Source organism: Gopherus flavomarginatus, chromosome 1 (genome assembly GCF_025201925.1).
Source record: "Gopherus flavomarginatus isolate rGopFla2 chromosome 1, rGopFla2.mat.asm, whole genome shotgun sequence".
NCBI classification, from domain to species: domain Eukaryota; kingdom Metazoa; phylum Chordata; order Testudines; family Testudinidae; genus Gopherus; species Gopherus flavomarginatus.
In genome coordinates, this window is record NC_066617.1 from 101,869,520 (window position 1) to 101,883,111 (window position 13,592).

The following is a 13,592-nucleotide window of genomic DNA, read 5'->3' on the forward strand; positions in this document are numbered from 1 at the left end:
GGACATTGTATATGTTCACATTTTATATACTATAATGGTAATTAAGAATTAATATCAACCTACCAATGGGTCTTGTCCTACATTGGACTTTATTCTGTTGGATTGTTTTTCAAAAGTTTGTATTTTTTGCAATAAAAAAGATACAGTTCTCTGGCAAATGTAAAAAATAAACTAAATAATAAAACCAGCAGAATTTGTTTTGATTTAAATGTGTACTTTCTACCAGAACTTGCAGATTCCAAGAGTTTGGCATTTGATCCTACAAATCAGTAGAACTCAAGGCAAGTGAACCGGTAGTTTGGTTTTACTTGTAGTTCAGCTTTTACCAGATCCACAGAACACCTGCTTTTTTTTTTTGATCCATCTATATCATATTCATCAAGCTGAATACCCTCTCAATGTAGGCATTAGAGCAAGGTATGCTGAGTACAAATGAAACTATTTTTGAAAGATGTTTCAAATTCTGCTCAGCTGCAGGGCCTGCCTTGTCAAAGATATTCTTTCATTTTTGATCAGTAGTCATACTGGTTTCTGTAAAACAGCTAAATATTGGTGCAATACTTGAAATTTCTTCGCAAAGTTCATCCAAATCAATCTTTAAGAAATCTGCCAAATTCAGGGTCTCTGCAACTTTGCACAAGTCTTCCCAGGTCAACGGGCAGTCTTTTTCTAGTGACAATACTTCACATTTTTAAAAGAGATTTGCATCTGACAAGTCCATCCACTTTTCAAGATATCTTAGCGCTCTGTTGTAAAAACCAAGCAGATCATGTTCCATCTTTTTTGCATCAGTCTGTAGTTTTTTTCAGACTTGTATTCACCAAATAGCCGAATAATTTGTCTTCTTTCCTTCTCTGTAGTTTGTTTCTTAGTGACAGCATTGCATGGTACAAACTAGTGATGGGCCCCTCCTGTTTTTCAAGTTTAAGAATTTTTTTTTGGAAAATTTGTAACACATTCTGCAGAAACAGCATGTAGAGCTCTGGAATGGATGTAGCAGTTTGCTCACCAGTTTTATTTGCTATGAACTTCCAGATAGTGTTGAAACACTCTTCCTTTCCCAGTGACTGGAAATAATAGTTGATCGCTGGCCAGGACTTCAAAATCTTGCCTACTGCTGGTACAAGGGAAAGCCATTGAGTTGGTATGTGTCTTAGTAACTCAATCCTCTCTATCTCAAGAAATTCAAAAGTCTACCTCAAGTTCTCTACTCTCTTTGTTGAAACCGAAAAGTGGCTGGAAATTTGAATGATCAGAGGCTTCACATCATATTCCAGTTGATCAGCAGCAAATTTTGCACAGTTATGGGTTGTGTGTCTTGGGCAGTTGGTAGTTATGAGCTCGCTGTTTTCTTTTTTAAGCAACTGATATACTAAATGGTGTTTTCCATAATTCACGCTGGCATTGTTAGCACAATAGGCAGACAGGAGAGATAAGTCAAGCCCGTTAGAATCTAGCACATGTTTTATCGTCTCTGAAATTGCAATTGTTGTCTCCTGGTGATCACTGGAAAAATCCAACAGACATGTCTGAATACGCTGTGACGGTACAAAATATCTCAGCACAACGGGGAAGAGCTTAGTGTTTCCTTTATTTGATGCATCGGATAATACACTATAAAACATGTAGCACTTCTTTAATTCATTTAGTATAAGCCCTATGCTGTATGGAGCAAGTGCATTTTCGGTTACGGCCACAGTTTTTGTGCGTCCACATGATATTTTCGTTGCCACTTCTGAATGGCGAAACGTACTGCCAACTACCTTACCTGTGCTGTTTAAAGATCTATAAGAATGGTGATGTCGGTCCACTGCTGAACATTTCTTTGTCCAGTCTACATCATTTGCTTTCACAGCAAATGCAGTCATCAGTCTCTGCCTAGTGTCAGAAACAATGTTCGCAATCGTTTTCACCTCTATGTCAATTCCAAACTCTTTTCTAGATGTAAGCAGAGTCAGGATAAGCTCTACCCTGACATCTGGTGGAAAGAATGTCAGAGAGTTTATTTGCATAGACACGCCTACCCTATCCCAGACTGCTGAGCGGTGGGACTGCTTGGTGACAAATGACTCACCCTCAGTTGGGTGGTACTTGCTAGACAAGGGTCATGGGTTCCAAAACCCAGGAAGTAGAGAGGTTGGGGACAGGTATCTGTGCCTGGTGGTGCAGGCTCCTTGTGGAGCCAGAAGCACCAGTTGCACCCCCTCCTCTCTCCACTGTGGAATGTCAGAGTTGATTTTTTTATTCCCTCAAGAATCTAGATACAGGTTGCTGAGCTGAACTCACTTTGGGCTAATGGTGCACTCGCACTGGGGCTCCCCCACTAAGCGCTGAGATCACTAAGAGTTGAAATCACAAAAAAGCTGAAATGACTGAGCTGAGAGCACTGAGCATTGTGCTAGCTAGTGGGGGAGCCTGAAGTTATACTGTGGAACAGAGCAGCTGGCGGAGTGGAGCAGTTGCGGGGACGGCTGGAGCGGATCACGGGACAGCTGGTGGCAGCAGAGCGGCTGGCAGAGCGGAGTAGCTGTGGGACGGGTGGAGCGGTCCACAGACTGAGCGGAGCCGAGCAGTTTTGCAGAGCAGCTCATGAAGCAGAGCAGCTGGTGAAGCGGAGCAGTTCGTGGAGAAGGCGGAAGCAGAACCCACGGAGAGGCAGGGCAGTTGGCCCTGGACCATGTAAGGTGCCCCTTTCTACCCAGGCTGGGGGGAGGGACCTCTACAGATAGACTCTCGAACTCTGGGGTGGCATTGACCAGAGACTTTTGGGTTGTTGGACTTTGGGGTGATTGGACTTAAAACCCTAAGCGGAAAAAGGACAGTGCCAAACGTACTTGGAGGTGGGTTTTTGTTTATGGTTTGTGTTATAACCCTGTTTGTGGTGTTTCTCCAATGGGATGCCGCATTGATTCCTTCCTTTATTAAAAAAGATTTTGCTACACTCAGACTCCGTGCTTGCGAGAGGGGAAGTATTGCCTCCTAGAGGCGCCCAGGGGGGTGTGGTATGTGAGTGTCCCAGGTCACTGGGTGGGGGCTCGAGCCGGTTATGCATTGTGTTACTGAAACGGAACCCCTGGATACTGAACCCGGCCCTTGTTGCTGCCAACTAGAGGGGCAGAAGGGTTACATACATAAAGCACAAAAAGCTGTAGTTGAATCTTTTGGATTTTTCCAAATCTATATGTATGACCTAATCCACTCTTTTCTGAATTTACATAGGCCCTTGCTTTTTCATTTTGGTGGAGTTGTGGAGGCTAAGAGTCCTTCTTTCTCTGAGTTCGACGTACCACTTTCAGCGCCTTTTCCACTTTTGGAGTTGGCCATTTCACATAAAAAAAGAAAACATTGATTGGTTTGAAATTTAAATAATGATACTACTGTGCATGAATTATATTTTGTTTTCTGTCCCCATCACCAAAGCAGATTAGTTTCAGCTGTTTGGGAACACATGAGAAGTGTAATAAGTCTTATGATACTGGGATGATAAGTTATGGCTTAGATTGATACATGGTGTAGCCAGTCATTCTGGGGCTGTATAAGCATGTGAATAATGTGGTAGTGGTGGGGTTTTGCACTACGCTGTAGTTGCTATGGTTTAACTGCATAGTGCATGAGACATATCATGCACTATGCAGTGAATTTGGACTGTGTCAAGGGGAATCTGGGACAAATGCTGTCCCAGAGTCATTCAGCCCAGGACCAGGACTTGAGATTTACATTTCGGGACTTTCCTGCTCAATTAGGGCTGAGTGGACATCCTGCTTACAATATTTTGGTGGTGTAAAGCGGCCTTCAAGTGGTTGTAATTCACCCTCTCTTTCAGGTCCCTTCACATTGCCAGAGTGGTATAAAGGTGGCCTAAGTGTAGGGTTGCCAACTGTCTAATCGCACAAACTCAAATGCCATTGTCACGCCCCTTCCCTAAGGCCATGCCCCCGCCTCGCCCATTCTCTGAGACCCTACCCCTGGCTCACTCTAGCCCCCCCTTCTGTCACTCACTTTCCCCCATCATCTCTTACTTTCACCAGGCTGGGTCAGGAGTGGAGGTGCTGGAGGGGGTGCAGGCTCTGGGACGGAGTTTGGGTGTGGGCTCTGGGCTGGGGCATAGGATGGGAATATGGGAGGAGGTAAAGGGGGTGGCGGTTACCTCGGGTGGCTCCAATAAGTGACTGGTATATCCCTCTAGCAGTGGCTCCTAGGCGGGGGAGCCAGGGGTCTCTGCGCGCTGCCCCTGCCCACAGGCACCACCCCTGCAGCTCCCATTGACCTCAGTTCCCTGGCCAATGGGAGCTGAAGAGACAGCGCAGGTCTCTGCAGCCCTTGGGAGGGCAGAGAGTCTCCATGTGCTGCCCCTGCCTGCACGATCCGTCCCCACAGCTCCGATTGGCCACAGTTCCTGGCCAATGGGAGCTGCGGAGTCGGCGCTTGTGATGGTGGCAATGCGTGGAGACCCTCTGTCAACCTCGGAAGCTGCAGGTGCATGCCAGCCACTTCCAGGAATGGCATGGGACCAGAGCAGGCAGGAAGCCTGCCTTAGTCCTGCTGCCGTGCTGGACTTTAGCACCTAAAATGGTTTGGCATCAGTGGCCTCCAAGAGATAAAGCCTGATTCTGGGACACTCCTGGTGAAACCGGAAGGGTTAACAACCCTACCTAAGCGTAAACTAGAATCAGACCTTCTACATAAAAACACTCATGACATGCCCACTTTAAACATGCTCTTTCCCATGGCCCCCTCCCTTCATCCGTTTCCACTTCTTTGCTATTCTTAGCCAGACTGTTTGCCACCAGGGTTGAAAATTTGCAATGGCTTTAGAACAGCAGCAGATGTTCCATTTTATGACTACTGTATTTCATGAGGAAAGTGGATTGTACTTTTACTGGACTGAATATATTCCATAGGAGTAATTTTGTTTTCCCAAATAAAGTTATTAAAACATAGAGGAAAGAGCTGCCCAGTATGCCACCTCCTGAACTATCTTCCTATAGTTCTTTTTTAAAACAGCCTTTAGGACTCAGGTGACTAATTCAAAGCTCAGCACAACGAATCTTGTGGGGAAAATTCACTGCACTTCAGGCAATAAAATGGGGGAGGGGTAGAAATGAAAGATAAACATCAGTGCAAAGTCATCAGCATCAGAATAAACTCAGAAATAGACATTCAACATTTACATAATGCTGTCAGCTGCCTCTACAGAGACAGGGATCTATTGCCTCTGTTTATACTGCTGCTAACTTAATTTATAGCAATTTACTCTGTAAAAATAGACAGTGGCTCAACTGACTGGAAAAAAAATCCCTTTTGCTGCACTGAAAATAAAATTGATAATATGCATAATACAGTTCTGAAAGTAATTTGAATGGCCAGCTAATACACAAGCCGAGTTAAATACATTTTTAGTAAATCTCAGCCCGAGTTGGCAACTCGCACAGGAGCACTTATCAATAGAGAGACAATATGGGCACATGGCGCATACAATTAGTACAACTGGCTGGGCCAAAGTTTGCTCACAGTTACAGCTGTGGAGCCCTGTTGAATTCGGTGGGGTTGCACTGGTGTGAGAGAGCGCAAACGTTGGCTTGATGTACTCAAAGTTTGAAATTGGGCCACATTTTCACTGTCCAGCATGCAAGCGAGGGAATGTAAATTTGGTTTTGAACAGAAGGAAGTTAGCAGATAACATTTCTGGACAGATGAATGAGGGGATGATGTGTGTAAGGTTTTCTCTGCATATATTTTAAATCTCTGGACTACAACCCTTTGAACAGCATTTTATTCCTTTTGTTAGGAAATCTGGTCCTCGTTCAGCAAAACATGTTTCACTTTAAAGAAGTCAGTGGGATTTAACCACGTGCCTACCGGTAAGTGCATGCTTAAGAGCTTTGCTTCACCAGAATGGACTGCTGAATTGGTTTGTGACTAAAAAGGGTTCCCATTACAACAAAGAGTTGAGTCTTGGAATAAGGCAGAACATTTTCATGCTGCTGCAAAACTTTTTTTTGGTAGAGGGAAAAGATGCTAAGTAGCACAGTGGGATACCTCAGTGACAATCTCTGCTCAGGAGAGGCCCTGAATTAGAATAGCAGGGAGTGAAGCAGTCAGGATTGGCAGTGCATTGGCAGAACAATGTGGGAGCATCAGATGTGAACAGAATGGGAGATGCTGCAGCTCAGGACTGAGCTGCATGATCAGAGCCAGAGAAGTAGATAACAGGCATGGCAGGGGGCCTGCATATCGGGACTGAGGCACTTCGGCTGTGATTGGTCGGAGATGACTTGTCACAATGACTGCCTGCTCTTTGCCTGCCTCTAGTTAGCACTATTTCACGATCACTTAAAGCTCCCAACATCTAAATGCATAAGAAATCCCTAGTACATTTTGTGCCACAAGCATAATTCAACTGGCCCAGCAGTACTTTCTTCTTAAGCAAGGATTATTGATGTTTTCTCCACATGATACACAGGCTCTTCATTCATAACTGACACAAAACTAAAGTCACTCATGCCAGGGTTGGCAGCTACATTTTCCTTTTTCCTCAACAGCTGGAGGCTTCCTGTCCAATCTCCCACTGAGAAGCTGCCTGGTTTTTTGCATCTCATCCCTCATTGGCCCTGATTGGCTGGTGATTATATATAAAACTCCCTGCTTCCCTTTTGGCCTTGTCTGAGCAACAAGCCATCGCCCACTGCTGCTACTCAGACTCACCGGAGCCTGCCTCGTCCAACCCTGCTAGCCACCTCGCTGTACCTTCCCTTTGGATTGGATCCCCTGGTGAGCAGACTGCTTGTGTGAACTCTGATCACTGACCCAGGGCCACCCAGAGGATTCAGGGGGCCTGGGGCAAAGCGGGGAAGCAGCGACGGTCTGGGTCTTCGGCGGCATTTCAGCAGCACTGAAGGGTCCCCCACTGCCGAAATGCCAGCCGAAGACCCGGACCACTGCCAGTCCAGGGCTCGCTGGGCCCCTGTGGGGCCTGGGGCAAATTGCCCCACTTCCCTCCCTCCCCCCCCCGGCAGCCCTGCACTGACCATGACTGCCTTTTGACCCACCTGATTCCTGGGCATTACAGAGACATCATGTGTGACAAACAGAGGGACTCTCAAGGCACCACATACATGTATAACATTTATTGACTGGAAAGAATCATTGGCTAATATTTGCAACCCCCCAGAAATCCCTGCTGTTCCAGTTCCACTTGGATTTATCAAGGATAAAAGGGCTAGAAATTACTTGGAAACCAAGTTAAACAAAGTCTTAAACTCTGGAAGGTTTTATTACAAAACTAATTTTTCTACAGTTAAACCCAAAATAATAAGCATCTGATATAACTATAACTCAAGACAGGACCCTGGACATAGATTTTACTTTTTATTACCTCCCTTCAGAGAGCCAGAAATCAAAAGAGTCAATCAGCAATCTAGTACAACACATTCAAATGCTACATGTATTGCAAAGTCAACCATACTGCAAGTTATGAGAACATCCACACACTGCATTCAAATAGCTGTATTATCAAGTCTGTTACAACGGTATAACGTTTCCCTTCAAGTGCTGTTCTGCTCTGACAAGTAACTCCAAGATGAGCATTGTGGGGTTCCATGTTTATTGCATCTCACTGATTCTATATAAAATGTGCTCTGTTAACTCAACTTAGGTTCTGAGAGTCAAGCTGAGTTCTTCCTCTCCCACTTCAACACATACCAGACAAATGACGCCTTCAATTACATCTATGCAATCCCACTGTCTTTCCTTTATGCCTTCCTTTACTTGTGCCACCTTAGGTTTTTTGGCAAATGTCTTTGCTAGAGAAGCATCCAGCCACGTTTTGTAGCAACAATCTTTGCCTTTGATCCCCACCAGTCAAAGGATAGCTGCATGCTATTGCTCCTACAAAGATCTGTGAGACTCTGTGCCCCCAAGTGATACTCTGCACCCCATATTCACCATGGTGACATAATTATGGTATGTTTTATACAAACTATGCCTTGTGAGGTATCTTTTTAAAAGTCTTAATCTGTTAAACATTAATATCCTGTTAAATTGTATGTGTAATCATTGTATATGAAGTTATGACGTTTTGCTGTGTATGTGCTACTGAAACATGTAGCCTTTCAGGTACAACTATAAAAAGCCAGACAACACTGATGGCTCATTGAGGAGAATACAAACACTCACAAGGATTACCCCAGGAATGGTGATGAAGCCAAACTGCTTTGAGAGACAGGATGATTTCACAGGAAAGGCCATTATGATGTGCTGTTTGCTGCTAAAAACAAGGGGCACAGGTTGGACTTTATGATGCTGGAGCCTAACTTAGACTTTAACATTGACATCAAATTGGGAGGAAATAGCTGCCTGAGTGGGGCTTATGCTGAGGGAATCTTTCTAATGATGGGACTTGTAGACTCCTCAGGACCGTGGCCAGTAGACCTTTTGTCTGCTGGGTTGGCCTCAAAGGCAGGTAACCCTTGTTTAGTCTTGTGCTGGGTCTTTGTCTGGCATTGAAGCTGTCATAAACAGATAGCTAAGGGTTAATGTCTCTTTCACCTGAAAAGAAGTAACCTGAAACACCTGACCAGAGGACCAATCAGGAAACAAGACTTTTTCAAATCTGAGTGGAGGGAAGTTTGTGTGTGAGTCCTTTGTTCTTTGTCTTGTTTCTGTCTCTCTCTCGGCTATGAGAGGATTTCTGTTTCCTGCCTTTCTAATCTCCTGTTTCCCAGTTGTAAGTACAAAAAGATAGGTTTGTTTTTTTGTATTTACATGTGTGTAGTTGCTGGAGTGCTTTGAATTGTATTCTTTTTGAATAAGGCTGTTTATTCATATTTCTTTTAAGCAATTGACCCTGTATTTGTCACCTTAATACAGTGAGACCATTTTTATGTATTTTTTTTTCTTTTTACATAAAGCTTTCTTTTTAAGACCCGTTGGAGTTTTTCTTTAGTGGGGAACTCCAGGGAATTGAGTCTGTGCTCACCAGGGAATTGGTGGGAGGAAGAAGTCAGGGGGAAATCTGTGTGTGTTAGATTTACTAGCCTGACTTTGCATACCCTCTGAGTGAAGAGGGAAGTACTTCTGTTTCCAGGACTGGAAATAGAGAGGGTGGAATCCCTCTGTTTAGATTCACGGAGCTTGCTTCTGTGTATCTCTCCAGGAATACCTGGAAGGGGGAAGGGAAAAGGTTTATTTCCCTTTGTTGTGAGACTCAAGGGATTTGAGTCTTGGGGTCCCCAGGGAAGGTTTTTGGGGGGACCAGAGTGCCCCAAAACACTCTAATTTTTTTGGGTGGTGGCAGCTTTACCAGGTCCAAGCTGGTAACTAAGCTTGGAGGTTTTCATGCTAACCCCCATATTTTGGACGCTAAGGTCCAAATCTGGGAATAGGTTATGACAGAAGCCCCCTCTTCTCCCTGGCATTGGCCTCTAGAAAGTTCAAGAGGCTCTTTCTCCTCCATATCATATGACTCAGGTGTAGGGGATTCTGCTTGTGGCTTATTGTGGGTGTGAGGTTCTTTCCCCTCTTGTTGTGGGCAAAGGGTAATGATAGAGGTCCTTTCCCTTCATGCTCTTGGTTCTGCATCATGCCCAGAGTCCCTTGGTGGGGAGATAGCTGTGGGGCCCTATATTGGCTCTACATGGGACAAGATGCTGGTCCTCCATTTCTGACCAGAAGATCCCACTCCTCCTGGAACAGTATCTGAGGACTCAGTCTTCCTCTCCCTCTGTGTGTAGCGTAGAGTAACCAGATGTCCCAGTTTTATAGGTACAGTCCCGATTTTGGGGTCTTTTTCTTACATAGGCTTCTATTACTCCCCAGCCCCTGTCTTGATTTTTCACATTTGCTGTCTGGTCACACTAGGTAGCATGAACAGAAAATCCTTCTGCATTCAAGTTAGGAAAAGTCGTGTCTCATTTCCATGGGTCCTATTGATAAGAGAACGGTTTCCATTCTATGGCTAGGGAGACTCTCGCACTCACTCCCAATGAACACACAACTCATTTGACAACAAAAACCAAACAATCAAAACTCTTTCCTTAAATACAAAAATTGCATTAAACTAACAACATCAAGGGCAGGACTTAAACACACTGTCACCCTTACACAGCTAACTGCATCTCTGTCCTCTTCCTGGTTTCTGAGTGCACCCTCAGGTTTCAGGCCTTGTTCATAGGTGGCAGGTTATATATGTTTGCGGTGCTCGAGCACCAGGAATATTCAGGGCTGGAGGCCCTGGTCCAGCAATATTTGGAGCTGGGTCTCTCCCCCGGCCCTGCCTGGATCGGCCCCCGTGGGTCTCCCCCCCTCCTCGCCCCACCTCTCCCCTGCCTGCTTCTGCTGCCAGAGTAGAGTGGCTCCTGGCTGAACTGCTGTCTGCTGCCCCAGGGTCCTAGCGCCCACCATTCATTAATGGCAAGGCAGGCTGCCCTTACCCTGCCCTTCTGCCCTAACCCTGAGCCTCTCCAACGTCCCAAACCCCTCAGCCCCCCACACCTTAATCCTCTGCCTCAGCCCTGAGCACCCCCGCAGCATGAGCCCCTCATCCTCAGCCCAAACCCTCATCCCTCCGCACCCTGGTCCTCTGCCCCAGCTCTGTGCCCTCCCACAGCATGAGCCCCTCATCTTCAGCCCCAACCCTCATTCCTCCGCACCCTAATCCTCTGCCCCAGCCCTGAGCCCCCCCATCATGAACCCCTTATCCTCAGCTGCACAGTCTTCACCCTACACCCCAACCCTCTGCCCTAGCCCTGAGCCCCCCTGCATCATGAACCTCTCATCCTCAGCCTCACAGCTCTCACCCCTGCACTCCCTCCTATCCCCAAACTCCCTCCCAGAGCCTGCACCCCCACCCCTTCCTACACCTCCATCCCTAGTCCAGAGCCTGCACTCAAACTCCATCCCAAAGCCTGCACCCCTCACCCCCTCCTGCACACCCACCCCCTGCCCCAGCCCAGACCCTGCACCCAACACCCAAACTCCATCCCAAAGCCTGCACCCTGCACCCCTCCTGCACCCTAATCCCGAGCCCAGGACCTGCACCTCAGACCTCCCAGCCCAAAACCCCTCCCAGAGCCTTAGGCAGGTGGGGGCGGAGTTTAGGGGGGCAGAGTTGCGGGTGGCGGGTTCTGGGCACCACCAAAATTTCTACAAACTTGCCACCCATGGCCTTGTTCCTTTACCTCTCCTGGGACAGGACCCCACAGTTATCCCACTCGCAGTCCAGGCTTTGGGCTACAATATCCTGTGTCTCAACTATGCTTACCCAGCCAGTCTGACAGAGTTCTGACACCTGTGGTTCTTCTCTTCGGGAGTGGTGTATATAGAGTGACCAGATAGTCTGCTTTCTGAAACTAAAGTATTGTTTGTTTTGCAGTAGGAAGAGAGCAGGTAGAAAAAAGGATTTCAAAACAGTCTACATGCACATCTATCTTACCTAATGGCAGGCCTAACTTTTTCAGACACCCCAGTGGGTGCCTGTGTCAGTCTGGTTCCCCTCAACAACCCATCCTGTCTCAAGAGATAGAGTTTCTTTTTACATTAGCTAGAGTACTTGTGATATCCTGTGTGTGTGCACCCTTGTCCCATCCTGGCATTGCCTCTTAACAGCCCTCAAGTGTTTGTAGAGAAGTGGCTTATCTAGAGTCATTCTTTTTTCTGCCTGCTTGCTTTTCCTTGCACTCCCCTATTCAATTAAACCAATGTAGTCAGACAGTAAATGTCTGATTCCGCCCATAAAGGTGAGTGTCTCTGATCTGCACACACAGATGGCACCTCACACGGGCAAATCACTGTTGTGGAATTGGGCTGAAAATCTGGTCCTTTTAATGTCATTTCAATAGTTTGTGCAGGAATGTTTGTGGAGGGGCTCTGAAGATATTATTCATTCATTATTATTATTCCTGTAGCAGCTGAAAGCCACAATTAGGGATCAGGATGACGTGTAAGACACTGTACTCACAAATAATAATAAAAAGATAATACTCCTTTTATAAACGGAGTTCAAATAAGGCCTCAGAAATAAGACAATATGCTTCGGTCCTTTCATAACTGATCCCACCATTACACAGATGTCAAACTCCAAGAGCCAGTTAAAAGATGCCCATCTCTAACTCTAATCTATGGCTTGTGTCATAAGGGACTAAGTCCCTCTCCTTCTTCCATTGTTGTTTGGCATTTTGTTTGTCTATGGACCAGTTATAGATCAAGTTTCATTTTGCTTCAGAATTTCTTCACATACACTCTCATTGTTTTTCTTTTGAAATGCCTGACTGATTGAATTCTCTGCCCTCCAGACAGTTATCCTGTATATTTAGATGAAGGGCATCATTTAGCCTGCTTGTAAAGAACTGAAATTATATAAATACACTGGGCTGGATCCTCAGCCTCCTGCTCAGGTTTGGAGTCCCACAGCAGTCTGGTACTGGTCTACTGTGCCTGAGAACCTAACCCTTTATCTCAAGGAATAAAATTCAGAATATTAAGGGATTCATTAGTGATATTAATTATTAAAAATAAAGGTGTCTGAGGAAGCAGCCGCTTCTGTGAATTGATGCAGGAATTTAGCATCCCTGGATTTTAACCATTGAAATAGAAAGAACCTGAAAGTCTGTTAAGTTTCCTTTGTCTTGATAAGAACAGAAGAGTTTTAATCCACCACTCTGGAGTGAAATACTATCCAGCACTCCAGAGTGACTCCCAGGTGAGTCCTACATGTCAAGATCAGGGAAGGCAATACCTAGCTCTAGACATGCTCATTTCTAGTAGAATGCCAGGATGCAGCCTCTCCATCAGTGAAGCAGATCACTGGATTCTTCTCTGCTCTGCTGAACTGAAAAAAACTCCTTTTTACCATCTCTGTCTTATTGTTTAATAGTGGCTGCATGTCTTTCCCTGTCATCTTTCAGTGACTCTCACAACTGCTTCCTCAGGCAGTGGGAACTATACATTCTAACAGGTGTTCAAGGAGATCTACTGAGGAAAAAAATCTGTCCAAAGGAAGGTGATCTTCCCTCAGTCCTGCAGAAAAGCAACTTTCATTTCTGCCAGATAATACAGTTGAGTTTCTTTTTATTTTCCATTAACACATCCCAGCCTCATTTTGAAATTAAACTAACCTGATCCAGAATCTACTTGCCTGAATCTGGGTGGCCCTGCCTTCCTGCAACTCAGTAATCAGTTCACCTTACTTTTGTGGTGGTTTATTTGGCTGCTGGGCCATGACCTCCCTCTGATGTCAGCTTCACAGTTTTGGAACTCAGATGTAAATTCAAAGGCACTGTTAATCAGTACAAAAAAAACTACCATCTCTCGTCTTGCTAAACACATAGCAACTCAGCACCTGGCATCAAGTGGGCAGTATAGATACCTGAGGCAAGTTAAATGACAATCAGCATATGTCACTATACAAGCAAACCAGACAATTGGTATCAAGAGATTACCTTGCCAAGTCACAACATACATTTCCTCCAAAACGGTTTTGCTCAGAGGTCTAGCGTTTCCCCGATTAGCTCCACTGTAGGATTCCTTTGCATGAGGATTTCCTGAAACTGATGGCTAGTGTACCTGAGTCCTCTCTTGTGAAAGAAATACTAAAG